Source organism: Diuraphis noxia, unplaced genomic scaffold (genome assembly GCF_037042655.1).
Source record: "Diuraphis noxia isolate RWA-SAM2 unplaced genomic scaffold, SU_Dnox_SAM2 contig0002, whole genome shotgun sequence".
NCBI lineage: Eukaryota > Metazoa > Arthropoda > Insecta > Hemiptera > Aphididae > Diuraphis > Diuraphis noxia.
The window spans coordinates 81,588,350-81,602,305 of NW_028301712.1; the positions used below are offsets into that span (position 1 = coordinate 81,588,350).

At 30.4% G+C, this 13,956-nt stretch overlaps 1 protein-coding gene across 3 annotated transcripts in view; it reads left to right on the plus strand.

Moving 5' to 3' along the window:
- Window positions 1–6,289: 6,289 nt before the first annotated feature.
- LOC107173049 (castor zinc finger transcription factor) overlaps window positions 6,290–13,956 on the plus strand; it is an 86,472-nt gene continuing 78,805 nt past the window's right edge. For 2 of the 3 annotated variants that reach the window (XM_015523403.2, XM_015523402.2), the window contains exon 1: window positions 6,291–7,229. The gene's annotated coding sequence lies outside the window, so the exon portion shown is untranslated. Of the gene's footprint in view, window positions 7,230–13,956 lie in introns of all 3 variants that reach the window. The other variant, XM_015523404.2, reaches the window with a different exon arrangement.

Sequence of the window (13,956 nt, forward strand, 5' to 3'; positions counted from 1 at the left end):
TTACGATAATAATGTGTGTGAAGTTACCGCAATCCCATGCGGCCATACATAGGCAAATTGAAACTCAAGGCAAGTATTTCACACTTTAATATGTGTGAAATACCAAAGTTACCAAGTAACCAAGTTACCTATGTGATAAACTGATAAAAAAAAAAGAAAAAAAGAGAGCACACAATATCATTATAGTATCACATTATATTATATTACAAACATTTACTGTAGGTTTTCTGTAAATTATAATTTTTATTAATTAATATTTATACGATTTTTTGACACATAGCTCAATACACAATCAATCTAGTGTAATATGTGTTTGAATTTATGTACGTCGCACCGTAAGTATATATTATGCTTAACTTCCATTATCTTGCAGTATAATAATATGCAGTTTTACACGAAAATCACGCGTAAAGTACATAATAATAATAATAATAATGATATATGACTTTTAATAATGTACGGTTGAAATTTTGTACCGATTTCTCAGTGAATAAGGATTTAGTTTTTTTTTTATATCTGGCGCGTATCTGTCTGTTGCTCACGTCGACTTATATATGGGTATAATTATTTCTGAGTCCCGAGTCTGACATAAATAATTTTGAAGTCACATATTATATTATACATTATACATTATAATATGTGCGTGTGTGTGTGTGTGTGTGTGTGTGTGTGCGCGCGCGTGCGCGCGCGGGCATGTGTGTGCGGTATATGTGCAACACAATCAGACGATGGTTTAAACAATTTTTTGTTTCTTTTAAACCCATTGTGTAGTACATTTTAACCACCAAGTTAATCGTTCAGATAACAATGTGCTCGGAATAGAGCATAATAATGTATAAAGTGTATACGCATACAATATGTATATATAGAAAATAAAATAAAAAGAGAATATCATATGAAAGATACCATCGATTACGCCCAATATCAATCAATTATCCTTTCTATGTGTTTCTACCTCCCGTCGACCACTACCAAGAACACGTTAGATCATATTATTGTTGTATTTGGTTGTGACTTTGTGAGTTAGGTAAGTTAGTAAGTATAACAGCGCGAGTATGTGTATTTTTTTAACTTGTTAAACCCTTTCGTAATTAATTTCCTTAATGAAAAACTGGCGTTAAGAACATGGTCGGCCTACATGGTCAGAATAACATCATACCAAGACATAATTTATTAATAATCGAATACGCAGTAACGCGTGACTTTGTCAACTCTGTGACCTCGCGGAGTCGTCGAAAGACGGATAGTAATTATTATTATTTTATTTCTTATACCGAAAATCTCGCCGTGCTAATACTAGAAGAAATGGGGGAAAAGTTTTTCTCTTGTACATTCGTGGTGCACTATTGTAATTTTGTTATAACTTCTCCGTTGAGTCTTCCCGGAATCAAACTAAATTATGTACGAATATTACCTACCTATATGTTGTTATTTACTCGTATTGTACGCATTTTGTAACCACAAAATGAAAACAGTTTTGGGTAACACACGTGCTACGTGTACTGACTATGACTATCACAGTGATTCTCAACCTTTTTAACCTGACCAACTCCCAAATAAATTAGATATGCAATAGGTACATATGTTGTCGTTCCCTAAAAATATTTTGTTTTCTTATAGTGTGCATAGTATTAAAAATAAGTGAAAACAATAATTATATTTAGGAGAGAACAAATAATAATCAACAGAGCTATAATAGGCTATTCCAATATTACCCACTCCTACTTAATCGCTAAAGAACCTAAACCAATGTGTGACTCATGCAACACCCCCCTTGGCCCCCTTACAATCGAAAAATATAATCATCAACTGCCCTAAATAAGTATCTTCACGTCATCTTCTCAAAAATTCTCGAAGAAGCCCTCAATCATATCAACAGCGCCAATATTTTCAATTTTTTTCAATTAATTGGTTTAGATGATAAATTATAATACTCTTGTATATAACATATGTTTCATTTTCTATTTCTTAATATTGTTTAAATACTTTTAGTTTTTAAATAACACTAGGCTTATAATTTTTGTTATTGATGAAGCCTTTAAAAAAAAAAAAAAAATTATTATATTTAAATCATATTTCGATGATCAAAAATAATTGTTGGCAATCCTCTGCAGGTTCAGAATTGCTATAGAAGTTATTTGTTACGTCACAATCAATATTCGACACGAGCAAATTTCAATTTACAAAAAGCGAGGCAATTTCATTCGTCGTGAACTCATGATGTGTGCGTATAATATATAATGTATATTATAATAATATGCAACGAGTTGGTGGTGTTATTGTCATTATTGCTGCGGCGCGATTTTTCTAAGACACGTTTTAATTCTAGATAATATAATATGTATACCTATATAATATGTACGTATTTCATATTTTTATTGTTGCCCACCATCATAGTCACTCTGAATGACAATAGAAATCCCATTATAATAATATTCATGGGCGTATGCGAAAGGAGGGGCTAGGGGGCTCCGCTCCCCGACAAGAAAAAATTAGCCACTCCAAACTAGTTGTTTTTTTCACTCATAATAATATTCGCGAGACAAAAAAATCACGCATTTCTAACCTAGATTTTTTTTTTATTATTATTTAACCACTTGACCCTCGTCGTCGTACCGTTTTCGCCCCATTTCGCTTGTGCGGTGATAGGTATATAGGTATGCGATGTATATAACTACATAAAGAAACCGTTAAATTTCGTAAACTCCTTTACACATTATTTATGAGCAAAACAAATCCAACGAATAGTGATTTCTACCCCTTTCCCACAGCTGCAGGCTGCAATGGGTTTAATACGCAGATATAAATAATTCGTTGGATCTTTTCAACGTAAAATCTTAATAAAAGTAATAATATTCTTATGCACTAAAATTCAAAATAGGAATACAAAATTTATTTAAGTACTGTGCGAATTTTATAATATTATTATTGTTACTATTTTTTGTCACGCGTTACAAATATTATGTAACTTTTTCAAGCTGCACTTACCAAAAATAATATATCATACAAAAAGGATCTTACTAAATGTAATATTTTTAACATTTAAATCAAACTATTATCTCAAATAATTTCCTAGTTGTCAAATTAATTATGTTTTAGTTTATAATATAATCTATTGGTCATAACATAAATGTTTTTTATTTTATTTTTAGATAATATAATTTTATAATTATAATAATTATAATAATATTTTAAAGTAGTATATAGTATAATATACATAATGATAGTACATATTTAATATCTTCAATAAATTATAGAAATGAATTGTATGTACAATTATACAGAATGATTCTTTTAAGAATTTCCACTCAATTTCTCGATAAATATAAACGTTTTTAAAAATATATTTGTTACGTAGTTTAAAATCATTACAAAATAATGTTTTTGAAAATGTATTTTTTATTCATCGTTATCGTTAAACGCCTAATAGTGATCGAGAAACATTTGTAAATTAGTTATAACGGTTATTATTATAGTAGGTAGTATTGGATAACTACCTCACGAAACACCACTCTCACCTAAAATATTTATACTTAAAAGTTTAAATTTAGAATAAGATTTTACCTTGATACATAAAATAAAAAATATACCTATGAGCTGTTTTTCAAAAATTAATAAATAGTAAAAATATAATGTTTCTTAAAACATAATTAAAACAATTCTTGTTAATCTTTGCTACAATCACTCTGTATATAAGTATATTCAATAGCAATAACATTCTAAATGTATTTTTATATTAAATAGTTATGAAAATTAATAAAATATGTACCTACTATCATGCATCTATCTATATTCATACCTAAAAAAATGGTACTTTTGTTAAAACTCATATAAATTATTATTCAAGTGTGTTGATAGGTATTTAAAATTGAGTTATTTATTTTTCATGTAGGTATTTCTAAGAAATAAAAAAATGTATAATACATTAGCAAAATGTTTATCATTAAAACAAATAAATGTATGGTTTAATAGGTTATTATTTTCATATCACATAGATATGTTTTATTATGAAACAAATATAATTATATTAATTTTAGCACTACACTGCATACTGTATTATAGACCAAATTTAGATATGTGTACAGATACATCAGTTAGTTATGTTACTAGTCTTTAAAACTATGAACATTTAAAAAAATGCATATCAGTAATAAGCATATTTGCTTAATTTATTTTTCATTAAAAATTGATTTCACTACCATTGCATCCCAGAAATTATTAAAATTATTAATGATAATTAGGTTCTATTTTTAAAAAATTTTTTTTAATTATATCGATTTGCATTTTTGATAGACATTCAAACCGAAAAATATTTAAAAAATCTGTTTTATTTCTGTACAAAAGGTACAACGTGGAATCACTCTTTTTTATTTAATTTGAAAATAAAAACAAATCTATTATATTTATATTTTTGGAATCATATGGTACATTTTTTTTCTAATGTAGCTGATTCTCAAAAGCTTATGATTTTATAAAGGTTTTAAGTAGTGTTTCATGTCTAAAAAATCAAGTTAAGTTTTAAAAATGTATAAAGTTAAATCACATAAAATAGGACAAATATAACGTTACCTACTCTGAAGCATGTTTTTTTTATAACATTAATAAATAAGCTTCTTCTAAACTATCTTCAATATAGAATATGAAAAAGCAAATGGTCAAATTGTATTGCTAATTTTTGTCAAAATTAAATAATAATTCGAAATATTTGTTGTTGAAAAATTATTTAGGTATATAATTTAAAATTATTGTAATATATATATGTTTTGTTTTTTAATCCATTTATAAATATCTATATTCAATATAGCTAGTAGGAAATATTTTTAATTTAATTTAATTATTTTGTAAACTATTCTGCACGTTATATTGACACATTGTTAGATTATAAGTTTATAGATATAACTTGTATAATCTATTTAATAAAGTAAATTATATTTATTAAGTCAGTCTTGATATAGATTAGACACAAATTATTTTTTTTTTAAAACCTGAAATTCTTCTTTACATATTAATTTCACCTAGAATTTCAACATTATTAACACATACACTAGCTACAATTTCAAATTTCTCATTTTAATTTGAATATTAATAAGAAATCCGGATTATTTAAGAGCGTTATTTTCCAATTTTCAAAAATGTTACTGTTAATACACTACTTACATATTGAATTCAAAAAATGTTATATTAGTAGAATAATTATTCTTAATCGTAAATATGATAAAAATCCGCTTCTTGGAATTTATCGCTTCAATATCATCATCAACTGTGCAGGATAATGTTTCTTTTTTTCCAGGAGTATGATTCAATGCTGAGATACGAAATCTGCGTTTGAAAAACGATTCACCTATTATGGTTGTTTAAATAACATTACTGGTGTACGTATATTATTATACTATTATAATAAATGTTTTTGTATACGTGCGATTTTCCTTAAAATTCCGTCAATGTATACAGCAATAATAATATTAATATTATAGTGTTGAAAAACATTAACGCAGCGTATACCTCGACCTAAAAAAAAAATCCTAATTTGTTTTTAATCTTACCATGTGAATCACCTAATATGAAATAAATAATAATAATAAACGCGTTTTATACGAAATACACATAATAATAAATAATAACATATTATAATAGGTTATTATTATATGTTAATTTTTTAATTGAATTTATTAAATCAGCCGCCTCATAATTATAAAACACTGAAAGAACACAGGTTATAGCTACCTACAGCATATTTTAAACAGTGAAATCGAAAAAGTCGATTCGTTTTTGCAAGCGAAATTTATTTCTACAATAATAACACACACACACCTATAACAAGTAAACGTCGTCGATGAGATCGCAGGTTAAGCATCGGAGTTAAGTCGCGGTTTACTCCTCGACGATCCGACACAATAACAACAATATAGGTAGGTGCATATAAAAGTACTAAGAAATAATAAACGAATATTCAAACTGAAACGGAGATACACTGGCTATATACATGTATAATGTAATATGTATAGAATTATTCTATATTATATTCTATATTTAGTATATAAGTGTACATAGTTATTTTATTTTAGTGTAAATTTTTTTTTTTGGAGGGAAACGCGTGAGACGTGGCCATTGGACTCGAAAATCCGTTCCCCCCGCCCGCGCGGTGGGCCGCGCCCAGACACTGACGAACGGTTGAGGCGGCGTGCCGGGGGCCGGGTCGGCCGCTCGGGCGCCGTCGCCGCGTCCGCGGTGGGGATACGAAGGGTTTCCTGCTTTTCGAATTTTACGTTTCAGTGTCACCTGGCCACCGCACCGGCATCGGCACCCGACTACGACTACGACGACGACGACGACTACGACGACGATTATTACACTATACGCGGTACGACACACACGCGCCGCGAAAATAATAATAATAATAATAATAGTAATAAAAAATAATAAAAAGGTGGAAAAAAATTACGCCGCAGCAGCACGCACGCGGGATATACACTCGTCGCTCCGCCGCCACCGCCGCCACCGCCGCCGCCGTCGCAGTCGCAATCGCCTTCGCCGTGGTTGTCCGCTGTCGTCCGTCGTCCGTACAGCACTGCACGCGCGCGCGCCCGGCAAGCACACGCGGACCGACCGACCCCTCTGCCCACCGCCACCGGACCGACTACGCATCACGCGGGGGAGAGAAAATTTCTTTTTTATGATTTTCTCGCCGGAGCAGAGAGATTTTCCACGATTTTTTTTCTACGCGCCACTATAGCGATTAATGCGATTTTTGTTTATTTGATTTTTTTTTTTTGATTTTTATCGTGTCATTTGCTCAAGTATATAATAATAATAATAATAATAGTAAATAATATTAAAGTGTTTTTATCCGCACCCGCGACATGCCAACGCCGTGTACCGTAAGTGCCGATCGCCCATCGCCGACCGTTTTGCGATTTTTGCGGATTTTCGCCAATTCTTAGTTTTGTATACTTACATCAAATTTTTTTGTGTTTTCTGAATGAGTGAGTGAGTGACGCGCTCGTTAAAACGCCGGTCGTATTGCCGGTAAATACGCACCTGTATATATTAAATTTGACATTTGCAGACGGTTTTTTTAGTAATATTTATTTGTTGTTATTTATTTTAATTTTTTGTGTTTTTTTGCGGTAAACCCGTACAAAAATTTCACTGTTAAAATTCTCACTGTTTGTGCAAGTGTCGTGAACGCAGGACGTGTGCGTGATTGTATACCTCGATCGGCTGTTACTGTAAGTAAATTATCATCATAATATTATTTCGTACATAGGTATTAATGTTAATTTAAATTTTTACTCGAAAAACGTAAACAAAACACTTTTTTGTTATCTCCACATGCGCATGCATTTTCTGCATAAAAATGACTCCATAAAAGATTACATTATTTTATTTTCCTTCATCCTAGACCGTGGTACAAAGGTTATTATAATTATCCCACGCGACGTTAAACGCGAGCATTTTTAGTCATTGCTTTGATTTTCGATAAATTTAAAACATATTTATGTGTTTTCATCAATATCGCAGTTTTATGATTTTTAGATTTAAATATTTTTCTTCTCATTTAACATTTACCACCGCCTTAATCGGTTTTTGTTTAGAGTTATAATATAAATTGTATGGAGTTATAAAACCGTTTACGTTTACAAAATTCGTAATCGGGCATATTTCGCAATTATATTAATTCCCAACAATTACCATGTAAAACCACGCGTAAAAATACACACTCGCATACCAGCTAATTAATTAATTAAACACGATACACCTATATTTATTTTTACTAACAAAAAACCAAATACAGCAAATTTCTTAATACGTGTGAACATTTACGTCAGTATTTATGGGGATTGAAATGTTAGAAAAGAAAAATTATATAATACCAAAAATAATAATAGATTGAAATTATCGATGCAATTATTTTGGCAATCGGAATATTCTAGTAATTGAAAACAATTATTATTATTTGCCATCTGAACATAATTATTATTAAGTGCCACCTATAATTATTTGCACAACAAGAAAATTCGTTCAATTTCATGAAATTCAGTCTTATCTGGTCTTGAAGTGGCATCCATAAAAAAATTATGATAAATTCACGTAAGCCTGTAAAAAATAACGATGAAAAAAAATAATACTAGTTGACCTAAACTAATTATTACACCTCGTTATCTAATAATTTTTTTTAAATTTTTTAATTCTTTCCCCTTCCCTCCCTATTTGATACGATTTTCCATGTAACTAAGTAAAATGCTTACTTATATCGATTAAAACGCCTGATATTATATTATTATTTTTTATTTTTATCAATTATAGGTGTTTTTTCTATAATCTATATAATACACATATTATGTAGGATATTATGCCTAAAATACTACACATGATGATAAACGTGCAATTTCAATTACTTTACATTAGTTTATTATATTATTTTATCACCCATTGCCATAATATATTCATATCATAAACCAATCAAGACCATTCGATTTCATCACTTTTTCTGAGATCTTATTCCAATTATCTTACAATAAGCTCTTCTACATAAAGTCCATATAAACAAGTTCAAGATCAATGCATTATAAATGAGAAGATACTCGTCAATTATCTTATATTAATTTAAATTAGAACCAATCTCCTATACATGTTCACTAAATATTTGTTTATATTTTTTGTTCAAATATTAAAATATCAAAATTTAAAACTTATATAGTTGCTGAATATTCTGATTGTTAATAATTTCGAATATATTGTGCTAATATAAAATTATACGTTTTATGCAATAATAAATTTTTCATATTTTGGCGACATCGGAAATAGAACACGGCACCTCGGAAATGTTAGCCGACAATGTTTTTTTTTTTCTTTCAATTTCGTAATAGTGCTTACAAATGCATTTAATTCGTGTAGAATTTCAACATTTTTTTTTGGTTTCCGGAAAGAAGTCCGTCTCACCTGTACACAGGAAGCCATTTAAAGTAAACATTCGTGCTACCTGTGCTAAGTGTGTAAATTTTTGTGGCGAATCCGCAGAGGCGTACATGTAGGTACCTACCAACGATCGTAAATACTTGATATGTATATTATTATTACAAAATTCCATTCATTTTACATTTTATGCGTTTCGCTGTCTTAGAATTTGTATATTAAATAACATTCGCAGAACGTTATTATTTTAAATAAAACTCATCAAAATCTTTACTATCCAAAAATTTATAATGATAAAAAAAACATATAATGTATTATATATATAGTTGATTTACACGTGGTCATTAAAAATGACAAATTTTATACTCTCGTTTTTCAGCTACGCATTATCGTCGAGATCCGTCTAATAAAAATCAGTTTTACAGCCTTCACGAATTTCTTTTATACCTCACGTATTCGTATTATTGTATATTGAATTATATGCGTTTGACTTGCCGTCCAAAATGTAGGTACTCGCGACACAGATACCCGTTTATATGAGTAATATAATAAAGTATAATACATACCCATTATACCCACTGCCGGCTGATAAGTTTTTCGAATAAGAGAAAAAACCCTTCGGACATTTGTGTATTTATATCTCATAATAATTTAAAATATAAAATAAATACCTGCATATATACACATTATAATATAATCGTTTACCCAACAATGATATTTTCACCGGGAGGCGAACCCAAGAAATAAAAAGAAAAATCGTCAAATAGGCCCGAACATAAATAATTATTATACAGCCAAATGTTTGATGTCTTTTTGCCGGAGGCCGTGGTCACATGTTTCTTTTTACTTTTATTTATCTCTATCTGTAAAATAATAATAATACTTATAGCCGCCGAGAAAAAGGTGCAGCTCAGAGAGTAAAAAAAAAAAAGTGGAGCGTCGTATTCCAGCCTTCGTCGCTTACGATTTTTACCGCATACTCAAAAATAAAATCAAAAACGTTTGTCTTCACGACAAACTTCTTTTTTTTTTATTCTTTCTATTTTTCTTGTTTACCAATATTTTCGTCTGCATACAAACGAGCGAACACGTGAAAGGGTATCCGCATGCACACGTATACGTACAATGTGTAAAGGATACACCACGCCGGATATAGGAGTGTCCGCTACTGTTTGTTTTCTCCGCGTGCGTGTTTGTGTGTACCTACTCGACGCTCTGTCAAGGTTTCTTAAACATTAAAGGCGCGAACCGTGCTCACTTCTTATTTTAAGCTAATTACTTATGTTTTTCATCGAACATAAACGTTGTGTACCTATATTATACGGATATACGTTATAATTACTCATTTTACAATGTGTACCTACACACACTACACAGGCACACAGTATATTATCATTTTTAAATAATTATTATTGGAATAAAGGTACGTCTTGACTTTCAATGAAACCCATTACAAGCGATTATAATGATGTTATGTTATAATAATATCTTCTAATCATAATAATACCTATGTGTACATAATCTATTTCATTGAAAATTTCAAAATTAACTGAAAATTTTAACGTTTTTTTTTGTTTTTTTCACCCATAAAATATTAAATTTAAATAAATTTCATCATCATCATACACTATAAGTAAAACATATTATTTTTTTTTTTTTTTTTGCTACACCCCGAAATTAGGTATTCGTGGTGTCTCAAATAATATAGAATACCGTGGCAAGATAATATATTACACAATATATCGTGTTATTTTTATTTGTATTTGTATTTCAGTATTTGTCACCCAATCTATTATAATTGCCCAATAAAAGCGTACACCGCTACGACCCGCCACCTCCACTGTGTACACCACGATATTATAATGGGCCATATTACTTTTTGACCGAGTAATTAACTACACATTATAATTTATAGTAATAGTATATTATTATTCAAAAACTATAAAACTCTTGTATGTTTTTACTACCCGGAATCAATTTTATCGGATTCTATTATACGTGCTCGAGACATTATAATATTATAGATTTTTTATTCCCCGGTAACCGATAAAAATAATAAACATATAAATTTATATAAGAAAAAACATTTTAGAATTCAATTAAAATAACAAAATTGCCATAAGTCGTAAACCATCAGATATTATACGCACGTCATAATAATAATTAATAACACATTACTAATATACCATATTATTGTCATCATCAATCGATCGTCCCGTATCTTAAAACACAACTAGCGAGATCGATATGGTACGATTATTGAGAATTCAATCATTTTTACTGACGTCAAGCACGAGAATTTGGCAATTTTATTATTCACTAATACCGTATAAAATGTATAAAACAGCAGTGTAAAATATATGTTTCCGAACATTGGCATCTTGACAACTACGGCTTAGGGTTCTTTTTTAAATTTTTATTATTAATCCTGTAAATTATTTCGAAATTCTATTATGTTGGATTTTGATCAATATGATTCATTGTAATACGTATCCTTTATTATAAACGATGTACCACGACCACGAGTTTAACGTTTACGTCCTGAACGACGTATTATAAACGGATCACGAGAAAAATGACAAATTGCGTTAATGTTCTTTCGTTCAGGAGATTGTCGTGTAACAGCTACATTTTCCAATCGGAAAATTTGCTTTGTAAATAAAAATAAGAACGCTTGCTCGCCGGTATCGAATTAAAATTCAATATATTCACAATTGTGGTAAATCTATACACCTAATATAGCTAATATACCTATAATATAATACGCACATTAGACATATAAATAGTGATACGCGGGTGTAACCTATATAAAAGACAATAAGTATATTGAATCGTAAATTTATTTATGTCGAATCGATATACCGGATGAAATAAAAAAAATAGGTACAATGCGCCTACGATAAAGCCTATATACTTATATATATATATACGCATAACCGAGTAATAAAGGTGTATATACTGATTCCCCCGTACTTATATAATATTATATTAATGCATACATATAGATAATAAACTTTGTTCAAATGTTCGTCATGATAATATTGTGTATAAATGTGTCTATAAATTATTTTATTATGATATCGCCGTTTCTACGCTAAGGTCTAAGGCTTATAAAGTTATAAAGGGACTATTAAAATATATGTATAACATTTTTCCGCGACCTTGGTTTTCGCGGGCGGAATTCGCAATTTTTATCATTCTTATATTTTATAATATTATTATATAATATATATTGTTATTATTATTATTATTACTATTATCCTCCTCTGGCTCCTCTATATCTAACGCGTGTGTTCAGCGCAGCAGCGTGCACGTGGAATTTATATTATTGCAATAGTCCATTTATATTAAAATTAAAATACGTATGATAAGTATATTATATAAAAAAATAAACAATAAAAATGTGCGGAAAAACAATTTTTCATGGAATCGAAAGGCTATCTCTCAAATACGCGCATTTCTGCTAGCAGGGAAAAACGCGTATTATAGGTATATATAGGTACTGCAGCAAACGCGGAATCCAGTCGACCCAGATGCAGCCGAGACCGGGAGCGGTCGCTACACGCGCGCTTGCAGTAAAAATTTAAACAAAAAAATTTTCCTACATCAGCTATATATACAACAACCTATTGAAATTTATTTATTCGTAACGTTATTTTTATAATAAAATTATAATGTGTAGTATTATTGGGTATTTTAATGCCAAATAAACTGACGAGTACTATTATAATGCCTGCAATGTTGCACGGATTAATATCGAAATTTGCTGCCGGCCATTTTAGCTTGTGTTTTTCCCTCCAACGCGTTGCAACACAATTATATACGATATGAATGATATATATTATATTATATACAAATGAGAAGGAATCGTTTTTTTTGTGCTAAGTTTTTTTTTTTTTACTGTCGACCGGCACGCAATCGTCCGACTGAATTGGTCGAATAAATAAATATAAAAATATATAAGAAAAAAGGCACTAATGTACGAAACGTCGAAAAAGGCGGCTAAGAACAAACAAAGACATAATTCACAAACACACACATACGCTCAGTCGCGTATATACGAATATATATATATATATATATATGCACGCAATACGCGTGGAAACCATAAACCTTTCTTTTGGCCGAAAAATCACGTGTGTGTGTGTGTATAAGTGAGTATGTTTATCCAGTTACACGGATATTTTTTACTCTCTGCAGAGCGAGCCGTGGGGGAATTATTATTATTATATTTTATATATATTTTTTTTAATTAATATTTCTCTCCCCCCTCCGACATCTCCGCCGTCTTGTACGCGCATTTCTGCCGACGCGTTATTATTATACACACACACATACACACGCACATATCATATGTATATTATATAGACAACACCGCGGCCATATGGCTCTTCACTTGCGTATATTATTATTACTACACAGAGAGGCGACCACTTTCCTCCACCCGTCCGCCGCGTACACACAATGGATATTTTCTGTTCTCCGAGTCCGTTTCGTGTACGCCGGACACATTGCTGCATTACATATCATAATGTAATAATATTACTATCATTGCGCGATTTCGTAGTAGTTGGCCGCGATTATATATACTTAAATCCAAAATATATAGATAAGTACGTCATATTATCAACGCCCAAAGGTATATAGTCATCAATGACGTTAAATTGTGATACATATTTTAAGTAGATATGTTATGATATGCGATTACTGCAATTTTTTTTTATATTATTTTTGTCGCGCGCTACAAATTGTAAGCCAAAGTCTTGCAAGCACAGACCAATGCCAACACAATACCCCCCAGTATAATCCGTGGTGTATTTTTCATCGTAGAAAATGATTACCTAATATCGTAAATTTATAATTAATATTTTCGAATCGAATAAACAACGAAAATAATCTTCCAAACTCCGACCACAGCTGCACGGCGTGGGCGGAGACTATATTATTCGGACGTGATTTAATACATAAAAATATGTATTGACAGATCTAATCTGTTACCCATACCATAAACACTCATATATACCATTAAATATAGAGCAA